We start from the raw sequence: 23,102 nt of genomic DNA on the forward strand, positions 1-23,102 counted from the left end.
GGGAATTTTCTAGCTCCTCTACCATGCTTCACCGGATCTAGGAATAGAAGAGTTCTTACTATAGGACTAATAATCTGGCTTCTTTCATTAATTAGCAAAATTAATTAGGTTTTAATATAGATGTAAATACCCACATTTACATTACTTGTAAATAATGTCATCATCTCTGATGTAGATAATCCTATAACCTGATTATGTCATCATGAAACAACAATAAGGAACTCCATTCCCCCTCCCACAAATGTTTGCAACTGTCATCTTGTTTATTTAATATTTCAATTATTAAATAAACACAATGGAAAACAGTGCTGCTTTTGAAGCCTCTTCCAATTTATTAGCAGCCATGCACATTTTTGGTCTGCATTCTTTGAAAAAAAAGAAAACACAAAAAGCAGAATAATATGTGAGTGTGCACAAAATTCTGATGAAGAATTTTGTTTTCTTAAAAATGAGTTTTAGATTAATGCTCATATTCTGCTAAAAGTCAATAACCAGCTGCCTCATGAACAGGGGGGATAAGAAAATTAAAATGAAACTTTAATATAGTCAACATTTTCAGTAAAAGCAATCTAAGATATTGCAGACGATTATTTCCATTGTTATTAGGTTGATCTGATGTGCAATTAGTTTGCTTAAATCAGGGGTCCAATGTCAGAGAGACTATCCAGATCATCATTCTTATAGGACATGTCCTTGTTTTTAGGTTACGCTATATTGTGATCAGACGGAGTGCTATGCTAAAGTAGTCAGAAGGGAGCTGAAAGATCTAACTATCCAAAGCTAAGGTTTTGAGGTCTGCCATCCATAATAATGGATGCATGAATCAGCCCACTACGAGAGGTCTAGCTCCACACAAAATCCCTACCTATATATTAAGATAATGGAAGGTGTCAGGCTGTTTGTCAGTGACAAATTATCACAATATCCCCATCTGCATCCTTTCTTCCATGTTCCAATCTACATTAGTCTCTTCTGCTTCTTTAGATGCTTTTCACACTGTGCCCTAACAAGTTCAATTTCTGGTCTTCCTGGTATGGGCTGTGAGTCTTCACACTAATGGTTTTGCAAGTATTTACACACACCTAAACACACACCAATCTGTCTCAGGCAGACATATATATTTTTTAGGTCGATAACATTCTTTAACATACTGTTAACATTTAGACTTAGGGAGCCTGTTTCCTTCCACCTCACATAGTCATTTGCAGTAGTGCAAAATGCTGCTTTCTGATTTGGTAGTGTGTTATATGCACTTTTCACTGTTTAAAGCTAATCAGGCTGTCACCATGCCTTAGTGGGTCACAGCTGAGCATACCAGATAAAGGACAAACTGCTGAGAAATAAGGTAGACTCACCCCACACTGGTGGTTATTCTATCATTAAATATACCAAGCCAGTAACAAAAGTAAATGCCTGTCTCACCCTACTGGTTAACAAGAAGTCAAAAATGAAGTGTCTTTAGGCATTCCAGACTTTGTTTCACCACCCAGACACACTAGACTTTATGATGAATGGCTATTGAAAACCACTTTCATCAAACAAAGGGTTCTTCTGATCTCAAGAGACCAGCCATACAGCCAGGTCAATATATTACTCAGATCTTACCCAATAATCACGCTGTTGCCAATCTTTTAGCAACTAAAATCTAAAGGTTTATTTATAAGAGAAAAGAAAAAAAGAGTTAAAATGGCTAATAGATCATATACATAAAATCATTGCAAAGTTCTTATCTCAGGTTTGTGGCAGTGATGTTATAGACTGCTGGATTGTAAAGTCTCCAAAAGGTTGGAAAGTCCTCAGTCTGTAGTTCAATATGCTCCTTTTAGTTTTAAGTCCATAGTCCACAGAATCAGAGCAGGAAAGAGGCAACATGGAGATGATTCAAGGGTCTGTTATACCTTCTGCCATGTGCTTGGAATTTTACTGTCCCAGAACAAAGTTCACAGTACAGTTTGTGGAAAACTACTAGCACAAGATGGAGTCCAGGATCACATCAACAAGTCACATGGCTTACTGACATACAGGGGCAGCCATTATCCATATTCTGGCTGGAGCGTCCACAGGAATATTCACCAGGCAAGAGGAGCTTCTTCTATGACCCGTTGTTAGAATTAATTGACCTTAACAAGCCATCAACGGGTAGCTGTCTGACTCTTAGGTAAATCTTATCTGGTGGATGTCACCTAAGAACAAACACATTTAAGATATAGTTACACAGCCAGTATTCATAATTTCAGATACAGTGATGATACATGGATTTAAACAGGATAATCATATTTAGCAAAGCATAACTTTTCCACTGACACCTTACATGATATACTTTGTACAAGACTTCTTGCAATTGTGTAACAGTGGCAATATCACTGGTATAGATGGCTATATTCAATCATACAGCACCACACAGTCCCCAGTCACTTTGTGTTTGATTTTTCAAAAGCACTCAGCATTGGCCAAACTCTGCTCCCTCTGGCATTAACCTTCAGTTGGGGGATTAGGCCAGCGCTGAGCACTTTTGAAAATCCCACTTTCCCTGTCCATTGAAATATCAGCATTTATTTTACAAACACAAAAACAAGGTGAAATAAAACTGCAGAACTATAATAGCAAATAAAGGTACAAATAATATACTTATGACATTATTCTTAGCGCCACAACTTAATAATATGAGTAATGTCACAAACAGGAAAGAATACAGAAATCTTACCACTAGGGGAAAACATAATATCTGCATTTACCTCTTAGAGTGCAAGTTCCTTGAGGCAGAGACTGTAGGCCCCACTAAAAGTGTGGCCCCTTTACAACACTCTGGCAGTGTGAAGAGTCTTTCAAGTGGGTATGAATTACTCTTTCACTAACTTTAAGAGCCCTTTTTGCTGCCAGAGTGGTGTAAAAGGGCTTTAGTAGAATTGAAAATCAGGATCTGTTTTTATAATGGTGTCCTGTCCAGTGCTGAGCACATTGTCAGAACTACAAATAAATAATATGAATACCCACTTCGTTGCTTCTGACAAAGTGGGTATTCACCCACAAAAGCTCATGCTCCAAAACATCTGTTAGTCTATAAAGTGCCACAAGACTCTTTGTTGCTTTTACAGATCCAGACTAACACGGCTACCCCTCTGATACATGATAATCCTGGCTCTTATACAGCACTTTTCATCTTTAGGTCTCAAAGCACTGTACAAAGGAAGTCAGTATCATTATCCCCATTTCATAGATGAGGAAATTCATATAAATTAAAAAACTGATATATATTAATAAACCAGAATGCCTCCCATCACATACTCCAGTTGGGGGAGTCAACTGTTTTTCACAAGTGTTGATCGGCCAAAACACACCACAAGTATTTTGGTCAGCATCTTGCTTAAATTTGGATCTGACTAGGAATTCCACGTGGTCAACACGTGCAATGTGTCCTACTTATGCTTCTAATAGCTCTACTATGGAAAATATTCCTGTCATAATTTTATCATCTTTCTTTAATAATACTGGCCTGATTGGAGAATGTTCTGTTACTGTTCTGTATAGTGAGGGCAAGAACATGGGGTGAAATCAATATCAAAATTCCCATGGACTTCAGTGAAGCTAGGATTTCACCCCTGATGTTTAGTAGTGTTCCAGACCTGAAACACATGTAGGTCAGCCTATATGTGAGCCTCTCTTTTGAAAGTGCTTTGCAAAATTCCAATTCTATCTGAAGTAGAGAAAGCACAACCAGTTATAAGCTTTGCTATTGTATTGGGTTTTAGTGATTATTAGTAGAAACTCTAGTTTTTCCACCTGCCTTCCAATTAATTTACATAAATGTACGTCTTCCAGTGATGCACACATTTTAGCTTCTCCGTCACTAACTTGAGTAAGGCAGTGTAAGGCTCAAACTATTCTTGTGATATTTTGTTTTCCTTTAATGTGTTAGTTCTGTCTTGTTTTTTGGCTATCCTACTTAATTATGGTTTACTGAGTCCAGAATAGCAAGGCAAATACTACAACTGTATCAGAATTATTAGCCTTGCTAAACAGTCTGCTCCAAGCCAACTTAATCAGAAATTCTGTTCTTTTGCATAGTATTCTGTTTAATTGCCCCTTCGCAGTTATCTGGGAAGATAATTTTTTGTATTTCTTGTAATGGAGTGTAAGGTCTGCAGACTAATTATTTCTATTTCTAAGTCTTTTATATTTGCTAATATTTCTTCTTATTTGACCAAACATCTCCATCTCATTTGGCTCTGAAAGGAAGCCTTTGAAGCACTGTTTCCAGGCTCTCCTTTGCATTCTTACTTTTTTGTTTTGTTTTTCAACTTTACAGAATGTACAGCTATTGTGTAGCATATTTGCAAAAAAGGGAGAAACAGATGGAAACATGTACAAACCTCTTAATTCATATATACAAGAAGTAATGCATTAAAAGTCCAGGAAATCATACAAGATGCTACTATACACAATGTTTACATTGTCCAAGTTTATTTTTTCCATCACAATATGTCACCTAGGCCTGTATGTTCCCCTTCTGTTTTGAATCCAAGTGGGAGGGGTTTGCTTCCTCAAAACTTGGCTGCCAAGCATGTCTAAATTCATATGCTGTAGTAAAACTCCTTTTGACATTTTCCTCAAAAAAAATATTTACTGAGCTTAAATAGCAACTAGTGAGATAATTTGGTTGTTTTTACTTCAGTTACCAAAATACCCAACGTCCAATTACCATTCTAGGGATACTGTATGTCAGTCTGAATTCCAAGGATATAGAGTTGACTTTATGTTGGATTTTGCTTTAGGTTTTGTCAGGGCTGGTGCAAGGATGTTTCGTGCCCTTGGCGAAACTTCCACCTTGCACCCTCCCCTTCCCCTCACATCCCCGCCCTGAGGCACACACCCCCCCTTGCGGCAGCTCCCCCTCTCCACTTAGGTGCCGCAAGCCTGGGAGGCGGGAGAAGTGAAGCGGCCACGGTGTGCTTGAGGAGGAGGCGGGGCAGGGGTGAGCTGGGGCAGGGAGTTCCCCTGTGTGCCCCCCCCTTTTTGCTGCAGGCAGCCCTCCCTGCACTCCCCTGCCCCAGCTCCCTCTGCCTAAATGCCGGCGGCGACCAGGGCGGCCGAAGATCCGGCCGCCGCGGTCGCTGCCGAAGAAATGGCACCCCCCAAATCCTAGCGCCCTAGGCGACCGCCTAAGTCACCTAAATGGTTGCACCGTCCCTGGGTTTTGTGCTTTCGGTACTGTCACAACAAATACACAGTGAACTGACAGGATAAAACATGTATAGAAAAGCCATAACTGAACAGACCAAAAGAAAAGTTGCAAGTAAGAAACAGTTATCCTCCAACCTGTAAAAAAAACCAAAATCAAGAGCTGCTTGGGGAAGTTATTGTCTGATTCTCAGTCACCTGATAATTAAAATGCAGTGAAGAGGTAACTTTATATCAGTCTGAATCTGATGCCATGAACAGCAGATCCTACAGACTGGTGGAAACAGAAACGCATATCTCACTTCTAATTCTTTTTTGCATCTACTCTAATCATAGAAGCAGACTGCCCCCAGACAATGTTCCAAAGATATAATTTGCCAATATTTTTTCCACTTTTAAGTGTAAGAAAACATTTTTTTATTTTAGTTTGTTTTTTAAATAAAAACCTAAGCATTTGTTTTCTGATGTCTGGTTTCCAAATCTTGTTCCATTAAATGTAAAGGAATATTCTAACATAATTTTATTACACTAAAATTATAATATGGGAGAGGCAAGTTATAGATGACATGTCAAATCAGAGAAGAGCAGAAAGGCAGAAAGAACTCAGGAGTTCATTGTAGGTATCAAAGAGCCATACAAAAAGTGCATTAATTTGACTTACAATTTCTAGTAACAAAATTCAGTTAGAATAGTCTCCTTCATACGGCTCAGTTTTAAATGTAAAAGAGCATCTGACTAAGCCCTAAACTAAGGTCTTACCTGTACTTAGTTATGACTTGGACTGATCTTCAGGCACTGGAGGCAAGCTTTATAGTTTCTTAGTTCCACTTCCTTTTTGGTATCAGCCACTGAGCTTTTTACATCAGGGCAGTTAGAAGGAGGAAAAAGGAAGCCTTCCTCCTTCCAACTGCCCATATTTGATTTAGAAAAAAGAAAACAGAGAGAGACCTTGTCACTCTTACCTTAGGAAAGTATCTTTTTGCCTTAGAGTTTTCTCTGAAACCAGGAGAAACTAGCAATACTTGCGGTGGTACCACCTTTTAGGTCATGTGTTTGGATTTGTGCACCCTGTGCTTGGGTTCTCCTTCTCTATCTTTGCCAGTGGAGATTTAAATATAATTTCAATTAAGCGTTTTTTTTAACCAAACTGTATCAGAATCCCATAATGCTCGATGGCTAGACAAAGGTTAAGTGAAATACTACTGCCCGAGAAAATATAGTGCTGATGCTGCAGTGGTAGTTTCACAATACAAGGAACAGAATTGTAATAATGACCATGAGACTAACTCTCACAAACAGAGATATTAACTAGCTTTCACAAACAGAGATATTAACAAAAATATGTAAATTGTTTTCTGGCTGGTGTTTTGTGTAATTAAAATGAGAAAGAAACTAATAGTAATCAAGACAGGTATATCATGTATTTCTGCTGAGCTGTGGAACTACGAATTATGTTGTAGAAATCTACTGGTAGCTAAACTCTTGCAGTCTGTTTTTGTACATTGAGCTCTGTTCATTGTATATGTAAAATCTGACAGAAAATAAGATATATGCTGTTGAGGCTTACAAAATATGCACAGCCTACCAAGTATAGATAATTATTTGTGCTGGGACTGTTACAAAACACAAAGCTAGATAAGTCAAGGTCTGTAAGATCGGTGGTAGTACAGTGGTATTTTGGGGACTCTGCTGTCCATTGTAAAGAAGCAGGGTATAAAAACAGCCCATTTTTGTCATCACTTTGGGGACAGACACAGACTTGAGATGTAAGACATGATTGCTGCAAAGCTGATCCCCAGAGACTAGTAATCTGTGAGCCTCCCTGATTTATCTTTGATTAATAAATGGATTCACCCTAGGTTATCTGACATCTTATCAATAAAAGAATTGAACCTTAACAGTCGGAATATAAGTAAAATACCTTTAGGTATTAAACCTTTAATAGCTCTGCATCTTGGGTTTTCTCATTTTAGTGGTGGCATGGTCTGTCACACACTGTACTGATATAATCTGTCTCATAATGTACATTGCCTTATATGAACTGATGCAGAGAATTTAGTTTGTATATACAGTATGGCTTAGTTTTAGCCTCTAAACCACTACCAATAAAAGTAGTTTTATTGATTCATGGTACAATTTCAAAAAGCACCTACATGACTGGAGCCTAATGGCATTTTCAAAAGTGACAGAGGTATTTAGGATCTCATTGACTTTTAATGACTTTGGCTACTAAGTACCTAAGGCACTTAGGCACTTATAAAAATTACCCACTGTATCTGAAGCACTCAGAAGAGTAGTTTGACTGATTTGGCATTTCACAGGGACAATGGAATAACTTTGATATTTTTTGTTTCAATTTTTGAGGGCTTGATTCTGCTACCCCAACTCACATTGAATAGTTGGTTACAAAGTAGGTGGTCTTACTAGAATCAATGTGATTCCTTGTGGAGTAAGCTACTACTCAAGGTGATTAGGGCTAACAGAACCTTGCCTGGAATTTAAATTTTATATCCATTGATATTTTAGGTGTGGTATTTAGTATCCAACAATAGTCCCACTTGAGAACCACACATAGGTGGATTTGTCACATCTTTAGTCTTGGAATTCATTTTGATACCATTTGATTAGCTCCTGAAATAGTGGAGCTTAAAAGGGAATTCTGACAACTTTATACATTATAAATATATGATTTCACCACCTGTGCACTTCCCAGAGTCTTTTAAGAAGCCATTTTGGTCTTAAGAAAAAAGAATGAGGAGTACTTGTGGCACCTTAGAGACTAACAAATTTATTTGAGCATAAGCTTTCATGGGCTAAAACCCACTTCATCGGATGCATGCAGTGAAAGATACAATAGGAAAATATATATACAGAGAGAACATGAAAAAATGGGTTGCCATACCAACTGTAACGACGGTAAACTATTAGGTGAGCTATTAGCAGCAGAAGAAAAAAAATACTTTTGTAGTGATAATTAGGATGGCCCATTTCTAACCATTGACAAGAAGGTGTGAGTAACAGTAGGGGGGGAAATTAGCATGGGGAAAACAGTTTTACTTTGTGTAATGACCCATCCACTCCGAGTCTTTATTCAAGCCTAATTTAATGGTGTCTAGTTTGCAAATTAATTCCAATTCTGCAGTTTCTCATTGGAGTCTGTTTTTGAAGATTTTTTGTTGGAGTATTGTGACTTTGAGATTTGTAATTGAGTGACCAGCGAGGTTGATGTGTTCTCTGATTATTTTTTGAATGTTATAATTCTTGACTTCAGATTTGTGTCCATTTATTCTTTTGCGTAGAGACTGTCCAGTTTGGCCAATGTGCATGTCAGAGGGGCATTGCTGGCACATGGTGGCATGCATCCGATGAAGTGGGTTTTAGCCCACGAAAGCTTATGCTCAAATAAATGTGTTAGTCTCTAAGGTGCCACAAGTACTCCTGTTCTTTTTGCTGATACAGACTAACACGGCTGCTACTCTGAAACCTATTGGCACAGAAAATGTATTTGTCGCTTTAAAGAAAAAAAGGAGAACTTAATTGCACACTCGAACTTAATTGCACACTGTATCTCCTCCCTCATTCTCAGTCTGCATTTCCCAGAATCAAGCAGACAGAATGTATAGCTTCTAAGGTCTGCTAGCAAGGGTAGAATTTAATTTAATATAGATAATTGTAAATACATTGGCAGTATTACTTGAACCAGGCTGTTCTAGAATATTGTGTGTTCTAATTGTGTTATCACTTATTTGTATTACTTTAGCTCTTGGAAACTCCAACCAAGATCAGGGTCCTATTGTGCTAGGCATATTAAAAGACAGTCCCATTTCAAAAGTGCTTATTATCTAAGAAGATATGAAGAGTTAATGTTGTTATGCATGTTTAACTGATGGGGAACTGAGGCACAAAGAAATTAAGAGATTTGCTTAAATTCACAAAGGAAATTTGTGGCACAGCCAAGGACTAAAGCCAGACCTAATTTAGTCTGGGCCACAGCCCTAAGGACAAGACCATCCTTCCAGTCTCATGTTGAAATATAGATAGGAAATGCCAAAGAGTTTTGTATAGGAGTCAGCTGAACCACATAACCTAAGAAATGAAAATGAAACAGAAATAACTTCCATTCTCAGACTTTCATACACATTTGTAAGGGATTTTTGTTTTCTAGTAAAGAACCAGGCACACCTCTATACAAATGTTAAATAACAGTATGCATGGAATACTGCCAGGTGTGCTGATATGCCAGGGCATAGCAGGAAAGACGAGTCATTGAACTTTATTGCTTTTGTTACTTTTTGCTACAGCAAAATGTTCCTTGAGTGTAATATACTGTGATTTTAACATGGATGAGGTTGCATAATGATGGATAAGGAGAATAACTTTATTTTCTTTGCTTCTAGGACTAATTAGTATGGCACAGACTGAAACATTAAAAGCTTAGTTCTTATTTCTTAAGTGAAAACTCCCAACCTGCACAGCTGTTTGTTTATCAGGGATGCTGGAGATGGGAGAGAGACACTGATATAAAAAGTAGCAAGGAAATTAATAAGCAATAAAAGACCAAATAATTTTGTATGCAGTGTTTTGTTACGTGTGAATAGGAAACTGATATTGGGTTTGATTTTGATTTTCTTCATGTAAGTTAGTGCTATCTATTTACAATAACAAATGCATTTTTATAGATTCCGTGGTACATGATTTATGTAGTGTGTCTCAATCACAGCATCGTGTGTTATGTAAAGCACCAGCTGAGCCCTTAGATGAGTCAGCTGCTGAATATGGTATTAAAAAGCTATTGTCTTGTAATGAATCAACAGGCTTTGAAGTAATTAAGTCCCTCATTGTTTAGTTTAATGCAAGCTGTTTCAGAATTTAATAAAACATCTTTGGAAGTGAGAATTATCAGGTCTCATTATAACTGCATTTAGCTTCCTTTAGTCACCAGTATGGCATGACTGTCAGTCTAATGAGATTTAAAACAAAGCACGTGTAGTGTATTTTGCTTGCAGTGGCTACAGAGGGCTATTGTGCAGTCCAATCAATTACAATTGTAATCTAAGGTTTCAAATTCAGTTTCGTTCCATATAGTTGCTGCTGCTTCTTGTTGTTATTTGTTAAGGCCCCAGTCCTGCAAATGCTTAACCATGTGCTTAAGTTCATGCAGTAGATCAGTCCTATTGATGTAAATGGGACAACCCACATGTTTCAAGTCACACAGATATGTAAATATTTGCAGGACTAGGGCCTTACTGGGAGCTGATGAGGCAGTGTAGAAATGAAGGAGCCATTACAGGACCTGACACTCTAAATTAAATATAGACATTTCTTCAGCTATTTGCTTATAGGTGTGATTTATATTTTAACCTTCAGTATATGAGACTCGTTGCTCACTAGAGAAGAGGCAATGTGATCCTATTATCTCTATACAATGTTCCCAAATATGGATCTTCAGGCCCTCGCATAAGACCCAGAGGCCATGTTCAAAAGCACTCCTGTAGAATTGAATTAAAACAACATTTTCTGTTGATTTTTGTTCAAATTCTCATAGAATTTAATTTTAAAAAATCCCTGTTATACAATGCTATAGAATGATTCAAAGCACCGACAGAAAATGTAATGTGTTCTGTTAAATCTCATAGACTTTCTTCTATAGCATCCTATTACAGTTTGATAGAATTCTTGCTTTATAAGAACTAACAGCTCTGATAGATTGAGTGACGCTCCATGGTGAAGGGCCTTAAAGGCAAAGACCAGGAGTGTTTGGTGTAGTAGAGGACAGAGAGGCAGTGAAGGAACACAAAGAAGAGGGGAGTGATCTGGTAAGAGTGAGAAGTTCGGAAAATGCTCTTGGCACCAGTGTTTTTAATAGACTTAAGCAGGACACGATAGCTGGCATCAAGGCTAAAGAGGGGGAGACTACAGAAGTTATAACCAGGTTTTGTTATGTTTTTTTTTTTAATAAAATGTTTGTAGCTATGTGTTTAGGGATATAACACCACCACATAGCTAGGATAAAAAAAAGTGTGTGGCTTGCATATGCTTAATACAATGACTCTATTTTTTCCAAGAACAGAACTCCATATATTGATTTCCGCACTCTCTGTTTCTCACCATATTTTTCCCCTGGATTTTTCCCTGTGCAGCTTCGTAAAGCAGAATATAGATTTTCACAAAACAAACTTTCAAACTTACATTATTTACGTCCAAAATTAGTATTCAAAATTAGGTTACACAAGGTCAATCACTGAGTTTGCACAGCTCTAGTCTACCACATCATCTGACTTTCCTAAGCACTCTCAACCAGCTGACTCAACCATGCATGGCCCTAGGCGCCTCCCTGACTTTACCTTAGATGTCTTCTAATCTATCTGTATTATATATCTGCTTTTATACCACACCTATCACCATAATAAGCAATGGACAGACTGCTTCATTCTTCCTGACTCTCTCCCTTAACTTCTTAGGGCTTCCAGGTGCATTAGGTACCTTGGTTGTTCAGTATCTTCCTGGGGACTAGTTGGTAAGAGCTGTTACTTCCAGCTAGCCATGAGATTCTTTTGTGGATTCTTCCTTCTGCGTGTGCTGCAGTCTCTGTACTTCTGGAACTCAGAGTGAGTGCAGGGATATAAAGTTTAATCCACAACTCTCTTTATTAGATACATAATGAGATGTCTCTGAGCATGCAGACCCTGACTGTGCATGCATCACGTGAGAGAACCCTCACAATGGGAGTCCCTCTGGTGATTATGCATGATTAATTTCAAGGAGACAGTACCACAGTTCACTATACCTCCCTTTCTTTGTTCTCAAAATCCCTCTCAATAATCAAACAAGCAATGTCCTCATCATGAGGCACGAGAAAACTATTACTACACTGCTTTCCGCTTGCAGTTTAATCCTCATCTGTGTGAGTCAGAAGTTGTTAACGCTGAACTCGTTGGAGCTCAGTCTGTACCATGCTTCTGTATGTAGTTCCTGTGTAAAAGTTGTATACAACACTGCATCTTATTGGCATGTGCACCTGATGTCTGCTTCCGATACAACCTGTGTCTCCGAAGCTTTTGGTGTCAGTTCTGACTACTGGTTTTCTGGTACAGGTACCACTTGCTGCTCAAGTGATTCTTCTGTTTTAGATGCCTGCAGTGTATCTATTGTTGGCATTGTATGGTCAGGTCTTAGGTGCCTTTTATTATGTCCGTACCTTTATCTTTCAGGGTGTCTCAGTGTGATATGACTGTGGCTCCCGATGTGTAGTCACCACCCTTGCCAGTTGCCAAACTTGTGTTCTAATGAAATAGTGTTCTTCATTGCTCAACATGGCTGAAGCCTGGGATTCGCTTGTCTTCTTCTACATGGCCAGCCCTCATATACGATAATGTTTAAAGTTTGCATTACAAGATCTTTCTATGTATCCTCCTTCAGTTTGTTTAACAAATCTGTGCTGAATGTGAAGACAACCTCAGCTACATACACAAACCAAAATTTTCATCAGTGATTACATCCTCTGGGTCTGTAGTATGTTCCACTGCATCTTTCAATAACGTATCAGCAATTAACATTTCTTTACCAGGGGTATATGTGACCAGGCGTATATGTGACACAATCATATTTCAGTAACTAAAGTAGCATGGTAATAACAAAGGTAATAACAAAATGTTTTTTAAGTACATCAGAAGCAGGAATCCTGCTAAACAACCAGTGGGGCCCCTTGATGATCAAAATTCAAAAGGAGCGCTTAAAGATGATAAAGTCATTGCGGAGAAACTAAATGGATTCTTTGCTTCAGTCTTCACGGCTGAGGATGTTAGGGCGATTCCCAAACCTGAGCTGGCTTTTGTAGGTGACAAATCTGAGGAACTGTCACAGATTGAAGTATCACTAGAGGAGGTTTTGGAATTAATTGATAAACTCAACATTAACAAGTCACCGGGACCAGATGGCATTCACCCAAGAGTTCTGAAAGAACTCAAATGTGAAGTTGCGGAACTATTAACTAAGGTTTGTAACCTGTCCTTTAAATCGGCTTCGGTACCCAATGACTGGAAGTTAGCTTATGTAACGCCAATATTTAAAAAGGGCTCTAGGGGTGATCCTGGCAATTACAGACCGGTAAGTCTAACGTCGGTACCGGGCAAATTAGTTGAAACAATAGTAAAGAATAAAATTGTCAGACACATAGAAAAACATAAACTCTTGAGCAATAGTCAACATGGTTTCTGTAAAGGGAAATCGTGTCTTACTAATCTATTAGAGTTCTTTGAAGGGGTCAACAAACATGTGGACAAGGGGGATCCGGTGGACATAGTGTACTTAGATTTCCAGAAAGCCTTTGACAAGGTCCCTCACCAAAGGCTCTTACGTAAATTAAGCTGTCATGGGATAAAAGGAAAGGTCCTTTCATGGATTGAGAACTGGTTAAAGAACAGGGAACAAAGGGTAGGAATTAATGGTAAATTCTCAGAATGGAGAGGGGTAACTAGTGGTGTTCCCCAAGGGTCAGTCCTCGGACCAATCCTATTCAATTTATTCATAAATGATCTGGAGAAAGGGGTAAACAGTGAGGTGGCAAAGTTTGCAGATGATACTAAACTACTCAAGATAGTTAAGACCAAAGCAGATTGTGAAGAACTTCAAAAAGATCTCACAAAACTAAGTGATTGGGCAACAAAATGGCAAATGAAATTTAATGTGGATAAATGTAAAGTAATGCACATTGGAAAAAATAACCCCAACTATACATACAACATGATGGGGGCTAATTTAGCTACAACGAGTCAGGAAAAAGATCTTGGAGTTATCGTGGATAGTTCTCTGAAGATGTCCACGCAGTGTGCAGAGGCGGTCAAAAAAGCAAACAGGATGTTAGGAATCATTAAAAAGGGGATAGAGAATAAGACTGAGAATATCTTATTGCCCTTATATAAATCCATGGTATGCCCACATCTCGAATACTGTGTACAGATGTGGTCTCCTCACCTCAAAAAAGATATTCTAGCACTAGAAAAGGTTCAGAAAAGAGCAACTAAAATGATTAGGGGTTTAGAGAGGGTCCCATATGAGGAAAGATTAAAGAGGCTAGGACTCTTCAGTTTGGAAAAGAGAAGACTAAGGGGGGACATGATAGAGGTATATAAAATCATGAGTGATGTTGAGAAAGTGGATAAGGAAAAGTTATTTACTTATTCCCATAATACAAGAACTAGGGGTCACCAAATGAAATTAATAGGCAGGAGGTTTAAAACAAATAAAAGGAAGTTCTTCTTCACGCAGCGCACAGTCAACTTGTGGAACTCCTTACCTGAGGAGGTTGTGAAGGCTAGGACTATAACAATGTTTAAAAGGGGACTGGATAAATTCATGGTGGCTAAGTCCATAAATGGCTATTAGCCAGGATGGGTAAGAATGGTGTCCCTAGCCTCTGTTCGTCAGAGGATGGAGATGGATGGCAGGAGAGAGATCACTTGATCATTGCCTGTTGGGTTCACTCCCTCAGGGGCACCTGGCATTGGCCACTGTCGGTAGACAGATACTGGGCTAGATGGACCTTTGGTCTGACCCGGTACGGCCTTTCTTATGTTCTTATGTTCTTATGTGCTGTAGCCTTGCAGGTGCTTTTCCGAAAGGCTTTAAGGATACTGCCTCCAGTGGTTTATGATGAGACTGTATCTCAACCTGCACAGAATTGCCCCTTTTAAGCCCTACATTCCCAGGGGATGAGTGAGCAACCATGCTGACCCTTTTTGCAGCAGTTTTCATCTTTCTCCTGCCCCACCAGCCATAAAGCACTGTTCTCTTCATTTGGCCAGCCAGCCAAGTACCCCCTCCCCTCACTTAAAGGTGCAGGGTGGTCATAATGATGAAATTTCTTTGTTGCAAGCACAATAGTCAATTAGAACACAATTTTGCTCTGCCTCTGCTAGTGTCCATGATGGATATGAATAATTACTAGCTTGTTGGGATCATAGAATCTGAGTACTGGTGCATTCCAGAGCACTGTCTTTATTTGTTGCAGTGCCTTGTCATGTTCCTTTGACCGTTGCCAAGTTATGTTCTCACATAGCAATTGTCTCTGTGGAGCAATCAAAGATCCATCACCTGGGCCATGCCATTCAAGCAATCTAATCATTCCCAGGATCCTCTGTTATACTTTTTTGTCCTGTGGGAGTTTCATGTTAGCTATGGCTTCAACCTTACTGTCATCTGGCTTAATTCCTTGTGATGGGAGAATGTGTGCTATGTACTTGATTTCTGTTACCATGAATGGGATTGTATCTGGGTTGAACTTGATATTCTCTCCTTGAGCCCTTGGGATACCTTTCTTCAGTATCTGATCACGTTCTGAGTGAATCTCTGAGTCTGTCTGTCACTGCAGATTGCTTGGTCTGTATACATGTGGTGCTTTCCACAGAACTTTCCTAGTCCCCTGAAGACTTCTGGGTATTGTGCAATCAATTCTTCTTTAATGCTGGGTGTGCAGCATCCCTATTCTGCATATTCAGTGTAGCTGTGTGCAAGCTTCTCTGCTTAACAGTGGTCTTGTAGATGCCTTAGTGACACAGAACTGAAGATTGATCTTGTCCTTGGTCATTGCTGCTGTTAGGGTGACTTCTCCTTCAGAGTCTATTCTGGAACTGCCATATGCCATACGTGCATCATCAGACTGCTTTATCTGGATGGGACCTGGTATATTTTTCAGCAGGTGTATTGGTATAACATTAGCTTAGTCAAGCTTGAACTTTATATATAAGTTCCTTATATACGCTTCTTATATACAGTGTGGAATATGAAAGTTTGCAGAATGAACAATTCCATTTCTATTACCTTGTGGGATTGTATTTACAAGAAGAGATTGCTCACATTCTTGTTCAGCCAGAGATTTCTGGCTTTCTGTTGTGGGTAAGTTTGTTGCTCTGCACATAGAAGAGTAGTGATATAATTTTCCATATTTGTGATATGATACTCCAAAGTTTGGGCAGACTCTGGGTGGGTGTGTTTTACCACAGCATATGCAGTTTCTCTGTGTGAACTGTTGGTATGTAGGCTTTGCTCTGACGCTCAGGTGGCTGGTCCCTGCCCATACTGCTTTGAAAAAAAATTTATATAAGAGCCTGTATGAACTTGTCAGTATGTGGCCCAAATGTGATCTCTATTTGTATCTTTCTGGCTTGTGAGGTTCTGCAAATGTCTATTGTTTTTTACAAACCCTAATCAGGCTCCCACCACAACCTTTCCTTTACCCCTTTATCAGTGACACTGAACACAGTTTTGTCTCTGAGCATGTCATTTTCAGTATTTCCAAACACCCATTTTTTTACCTCAGCTCTGTTTCATACGTGGCTATCTGCTCTCCTATTCTCCTAGGTGTGGGTGAGACCATAATTGGTATAATTAAAACATTTTTCTGAGGCTTATAATAGTTCCTAAGTTCATAAGCAACAGAAGGAATCTTCTCTCACTTCCACCAATGCAGCCCCTGTTAAGTGAGAAGATAATTTGCCCCTTTCCATTTCTGAAGGGATTTAAGAAATTTGAGAGAGTGAATGGTTTGAAAAAGGGAGAGAGAACATTTTCTGCAGTCTTTAGGAATGTAGATTGAGCCAACAACCTGGGAACAGAGGACTTCTAGGGGAGCAAGAGATATACTAATTCACATATCTGAGGAAGCTGCAAGTGTGAGATATTTATATTTTTAATTATTCTTTCAGCACTATGAGATACAATCAGATGTCATATAACTCCCTTACCATTGGCTCTCATATTGTACCACTGAAATTAGTGGGAGTTTTGCCATTCATTCCACTGGGAGCAGGAATAGGTCCTAAATTGTACCAAATAGAAAAAAAATATTTTTAATTTTTATTTTTAAAATAATTCTAATTTAGCATCTTTTTCCAACCCTCACTGCCTAATGAAATGTTATAAAATAGGTCAAGATTCCCACATTTGTGTAGACTAATCAATTAACCACTGAAGTACAGCCTTGGACATACAGAAACATCAATGTTTAGTTAAACTAATAAAGTAATAATTAAAAGAGCTATTATGTAAGCAGTCCCCTAAGATCATTGGCTTCTTGATGAATAATGCAGAGACTGAAGCATGTGAAAAAGGCACCAGGGACCTGTGTAATCAAGGCCATTTGATTTATTATTTTTGTGTATAATTATTTTATTTTTCCAATAGTTCTTCATATTTTTTTTAATTACAGGCACTTCTCCCAACATAGTTCAGAGGTCTGCATAAAGGATGTAGCATCTCCCATTACTTTGATGGGTTTTTATATAAAAAACATAAAACAAAAAAATTGAAAAATTAAATGTATTGTCTTATGCCTCTACTCGGGATCCTTGACTATGTGGCAACATTATCAATACTCAAGACAGTTATTATTTGTTTCTGTGACTTTCTGGTGGCATCAGCAGTGATCAAGGTTCTGTACAAACACAAAAGAAGTTATAGAGCTCAATCCTGAAGCACACAAAGTCTAAGGCCTTGATCTTGCAAACATTGATGCAGCTGCTGAATTTGGACATTAATAGTACTACTTGTATAAGTAAAACTAAGCATGTGCTTAAGCTTATGCAGGATCTAAGCTTATAGCATTCTTTCCAGTGTATTACTGAATGCTCACAGCTCAAATAATTGAAGCACAGAGAAAAATACCAATTAAAAATTAGCTCAAAGCATTGTTAATATTTTAATCAAATTGCCGTGAACTCAGTGACACTAAATCTGACCCTTAATTATAATGCTATTTTGCACTTTCCATTTAATGCTGTGTGCTTTTCCTCTCCAAACTATTTATCTTATCATAAACAAATTAGGGAAATATAGCCTACAAGAACCAACTATAAGGTTAGGTGCCAACTGGTTAGAAAACCATACTCAGAGTAAATTTCAGTGGTTCACAATTAGGCTGGAAGGGCATATAAAGTGGGGGTCCCACAGAGATCTGTCCTGGGTCTTGTCCTATTTAATAATTTGATAAATAATTTGGATAATGGCATAGAGAGTACTCTTATAAAGTTTATGGATGATACCAACCTGTGTGGGGGGGGGGGTGTTACAAGTGCTTTGGACGACAGGATTAGAATTCAAAATGATATTGGCAAAATGGAGAAATGGTCAAAATAAACAGGATGAAATTCAATAAGAATGCAAAGTTCTACTTAGGAAGGAATAATCAATTGCATAAATACATAATGAGAAATGACTACCAAGGAAGGAGTACAGCAGAAAATTAAGTGGGTTTATAATGGATCACAAACGAAATATAAGTCAACAATGTAATATTATAGCAAAAAAAACCCCCAACAAATATTCTGGGATGTATTAGCCAGGAGTGTTGTAAGCAGACATAAGAAGTAATTCTTCCACTCTACTCCACACTGATAAGTCCTCAACTGGAGTATTGTGTCCTGTTCTCGGCACCACACTTTGGGAAAGATATGGACAAATAGAAGGAATTCCAGAGGAGAACAACAAAAATTATTAAAGGGCTAGAAAACATGACCTAAAGGAAAGATTGATAAAACTGGGTTTGTTTAGTCTGGAGAAGAGAAGACTGAGCAGGGACATGATAACAGTGTTCAAGTACATAAAAGGTTGTTATAAAGAGGAGGGAGATAAATTGTTCTCATCCACTAGACAGGAAAAGAAATAATTGACTTAAATTGCAGCAAGGGAGATTTTTTGGAAAAAAAAATCCTAACTGTCAGGGTAGTTAAGCACTGAACAAATTACCCAGAGAAGTTGTGGAATCTCTGTTAGTGGAGGTTTTTAAGAACAGGTTAGGGAATATATGTTAGGTCTAGAATCTAGATAATACTTAGTCTTGCCTCAGTGCAGAGGACTAGACTAGATGACCTATCGAGGTTCCTTCCAGTCCTACATTTCTGATTCTAATTTTAATAATGTTGTTTTCTGCTTCCATTTCTTTGTCTTCCTCATAGTCTCCCATTATTTTTCTTAATTTCTTTGCCCACCTCTCTTTCTATCTCATGTTTTCCTTTTCATCATCTTTTGTCTGCTGTCTATATTTTTAATCTCTTTGTTCCCCAGATCCCTGAATCTTACTGGCCCTTTCTGTTGGGGCTGACCACAAGTTACCTTGGCCTGTTACTACAGCATGGTCCAGGTGGAGCTAGTCGTGAACTGGCTTTGACTGGACAGGCTGGCTTGCAGCCACTCCAACTGGATAAAGAAGTGAAGAGATAAGTGGGGCCCAAGAGTGTTAAGTTTGGGAATAGAAGGCACTCGTGTTTCCTGCCAGAGCCTGCTTGTGGATGTATACACCCCCCGAGAAAGAGATGATGATAAAAATGTCTATGAGAACTGCTTTAGATGAAAAGTCTCACCTGCGGACCTTGGCCTTGTGGATGCCCAGAAACTCCCCATGCTGGAGCAGCGCCTGTTATGAGCCCTCAGGGACAAGGCTGGAGGGTCCAGGACTGTCCATAGCAGAAGGGGCTTCACTGAGTGTATCCAAGCCCCCCTTTTGCCTGTCACTTTCCTGCCTTCTTCTAGCTGTCTTTCTCTGTGTGTGTATGTCAGCAAGGTAGGTGGAGACCTGAGAAAAGGGGGAAAAAGTGGACTGGAAGCCTTTCAGAGCACATAAACACAAATACATTTATACACATACTTATACACATGTATGTAATGTATATATAAATATGCTTGGGGATCCACCATATATATTCCTCCCAAATTGAATCCTGAATTCAAAGATAATGTTACTTGAATTTCAGCCACCTTCATTATACCATGTACTGTCTAATATTTTCAATAACATGAGTTAGAACAGTATTTTTTGAATCTTGACAGTAAGACTTACATATTTTCTTCAGTATTGTATACCTCACATTTATCATACTACACAAACCACCAAATTGTGGTTTCTTCCAATGGGACATGTTGTGTTCTCAAAGCCTGTTCACAGAAGCAAAAATCTATTCAGAAAACAATGCCTCATTTTTTCCAGATTCCACGTTGTGGCTATAACCTTAGCTTGACATTAATCAGATTAAATTTTTCAAATTGTAGATAGGACTTTCCAAAGCTTTAAGCACAGCAGTCTCCCCTCTGGTTGAAGTGCTGCATGCATCATGGGACTCATGTGACCATGAGTATATTATGGGACATGTGGTCCAATAGGGAGTCTAGCTCCCAGAGGAGAAAGCAGGCATGAGTTACTTGAACTGCAAGTCCCATGAGGCACTGTAGCAGCTCAAACACAGATTAATGTTGTTGATTACTATATGTTGGCTATCATGAATATTTATATATATTAATAATATGTATTATCTGCAACATATATATTACATTAAGCACAAAATAACATCAAGCACAAATATTGTAACAGTGATGTAGCCTAAAATGACCTATACAATAATCATGTTCACTTATACTAAGTGTCCCATAACTCATTTGCATTTGCTGAAGTAAGCATTTGGCATAAGCAGATAGGAAGCTTGTCAAAATCAAGTTACATTCATTCTATGTCTTAGTATAAGATAGGGAAGTACCTTCACAGACCAGTACCTGGAATCCTAGTATCCAAAACAAAGATAGAAGGAATAGAAAAAGTTAAGGAACTGGGAACAACTGATAGTTTGGATTTGAGTAATGTATGAAAAGATGTGAAACTTGTAAAATAACCATATAAATAATACCAGCTGAAATGTGTACTTTTGGAGCACACCTTCTGCATAAGGTGAATGTAACATTGCTGACAATACAGCTTCTCGGAAACTGGTATCATAGGGAACCTGTTTCCTGTACTGTATTATTATTAGCTTAGAATAGTAAATCTGGCTGACATTGGTTATTTGGCCTCTTGAATATATCTCATAATGAACCAAAGCGTGGTCAAGCAATTGACTATACAATTTATCAACAACATTAAACCAAGCCAAAATGAAATATTTCAATTTGGTTCAACAAACCACAATATTTCAATTTAGGTTGACCCAGCCCCCCCAAAATACATATTGGATATTAGGAAAAACTTTTTCACTAGTAGGGTGGTGAAGAACTGGAATGGGTTACCTAGGGAGGTAGTGGAATCTCCTTCCTTAGAGGTTTTTAAGGTCAGGCTTGACAAAGCCCTGGCTGGGATGATTTAGTTGGGTTTGGTCCTGCTTTGAGCAGGGGGTTGGACTAGATGACCTCCTGAGGTCCCTTCCAACCCTGAGATTCTATGATTCTATGATTCATATAATGATAAATCAGGGCACATGGGAATGGAAACAGCTATTTCTGTGGGTCTTCAGCTTTGCATATAAAGTGGAATAGAGATCTGTTCCAGTTCCAGTGAGTCCAAGGTTTCCAACTATTGATCCAACAACTGCCCCAGTTTTACAAATGAACTTAAAAGCAAGCAAATTCCAAAGGAAAAAAAGGAATAGTTTACTCAGCTCTATGATTTCCAGTGGTTTTAAGCAAAATCATATGTTAAAGGATGACCACAAGAAGGGCAGAATTAAGGTTGAACTTCCACTCTTAACTCTGCATTTCCTCATTGTTAAGTTTTTGATATCTCAGTCTCAACATTGCATTTAAACCATTTTACCCATTGGAATAGACACTGTGTCATTGAAACAGTCTAAAAAAGGTACATGATGATGTTTACTATATGCAACACATTATGTGTGCTTTTCCCTCAAGATAACGAGTCTCAAAATAATAGATAAAAAAATGATACAAGATATGTCACTCAAACTTTGGATTCTTTGTTTCATTACAAAGCCTTCTGCACAACAGGAGCATATCAGAGGGGAAATAGAAATGATAGAAAGATACAGCTCTTGCACTGCCTGCAGCACATGCTGTTAATTTTCACTGTTTTTTTTAGTCTTCACAAATGTTTCATAAACCATGAAGCATAGGTGTCAGCAAATCAATAGCTCTCCAGGGAATCTTGAATTTATGTGAATATCTTCGTTTATAAAATCATTTTGTCCTTCATTATTTTTGCTCTTTGGGGGAGCAGAAACAGTGTGTTCTAACACTTCCACAGACGTCCAAAACAAGATTTCCCTGTCAGAATCATCTTGAAGCATAGAGCATAACTCACTTTCCAGCAGCAGTGAACCCCACTGAAATCCCCTTCGTAATTAGCAACATGAAGTCTCAGAAGATTCTCAACTTCTAGGAGGAACAATATGGGTAAAATATATTTTTACGATGCTGTTACCAATGTGTAAAGCATGCAAAAAGCTGAACACTAATGAGAAAACCTTGCCTTTACAAACGTATGCACTGTTGGTAGAATTCGATGGACAGAAGTAAGTGCTTGGGAAGCAAACTCCCTTGAATAAGAAACAAGAGGTCTTATTGGTTCAGAGGACTGGTTATGTGCTGAGACAGGTTTTCACCACTAGGTCACCAGTAGAGCTGGGAATTTTCTGCAGTAGCAACAGCCTCCCCCAGATGAAGCTTCTTTGTTTATCATTAAAAGTAGAGTTTATGATAGATACCAGATTAAATGCTGGAGAGAAAAAGCCTCTGATTTTCCTTGGAATTGTTAAGGAACATCTTGAGCTTTTCCCCACCCATTTCTGTGCAACTCTGAGTTAGAAACTTACTATTTTTAAATGAAAGCTCAGATGTTCATGTGAGTCCAGGAACATGGACCTATAGTGCCTATGTATTAATCCAGCCCTGGCAGCTTGTCCCATGGAAAAGAGGCACTCCAAGAGGCAGGATACAGGCTCAGTGCCTAGAACACGTATGGGTGGTCGCATGAGGTACTTTGAGCTATTATGGTCACAGCATACACACAGAGAAGTTAGATTAAAAAACAAATACTCTTGTTGGAAGGTTGGAGTGTAACACTGCTTTTATTTTTAGGCTCCAGAACAATAAAACACAGTAAACAAAAACAGAAAGAGAAAAGGCAGGCTGCTCCCTAAGGCAGAGAGGCATTA

General features: G+C 38.5%; 1 long non-coding RNA gene across 1 annotated transcript in view; it reads right to left on the reverse strand.

Annotated features, from left to right (window-relative positions):
* Positions 1-1,739: 1,739 nt before the first annotated feature.
* The window catches only part of LOC123363782, a 38,941-nt gene continuing 17,578 nt past the window's right edge, over positions 1,740-23,102 (reverse strand). Inside the window, exons 3-5 of the long non-coding RNA XR_006576895.1 lie at positions 19,533-19,744; positions 16,920-16,993; positions 1,740-2,183 (exon numbers count right to left, since the gene is read on the reverse strand). This is a non-coding gene — a long non-coding RNA (uncharacterized LOC123363782). The remainder of the gene's footprint in view (positions 2,184-16,919; positions 16,994-19,532; positions 19,745-23,102) is intronic.

Source organism: Mauremys mutica, chromosome 1 (genome assembly GCF_020497125.1).
Source record: "Mauremys mutica isolate MM-2020 ecotype Southern chromosome 1, ASM2049712v1, whole genome shotgun sequence".
Classification (NCBI taxonomy): Eukaryota; Metazoa; Chordata; order Testudines; family Geoemydidae; genus Mauremys; species Mauremys mutica.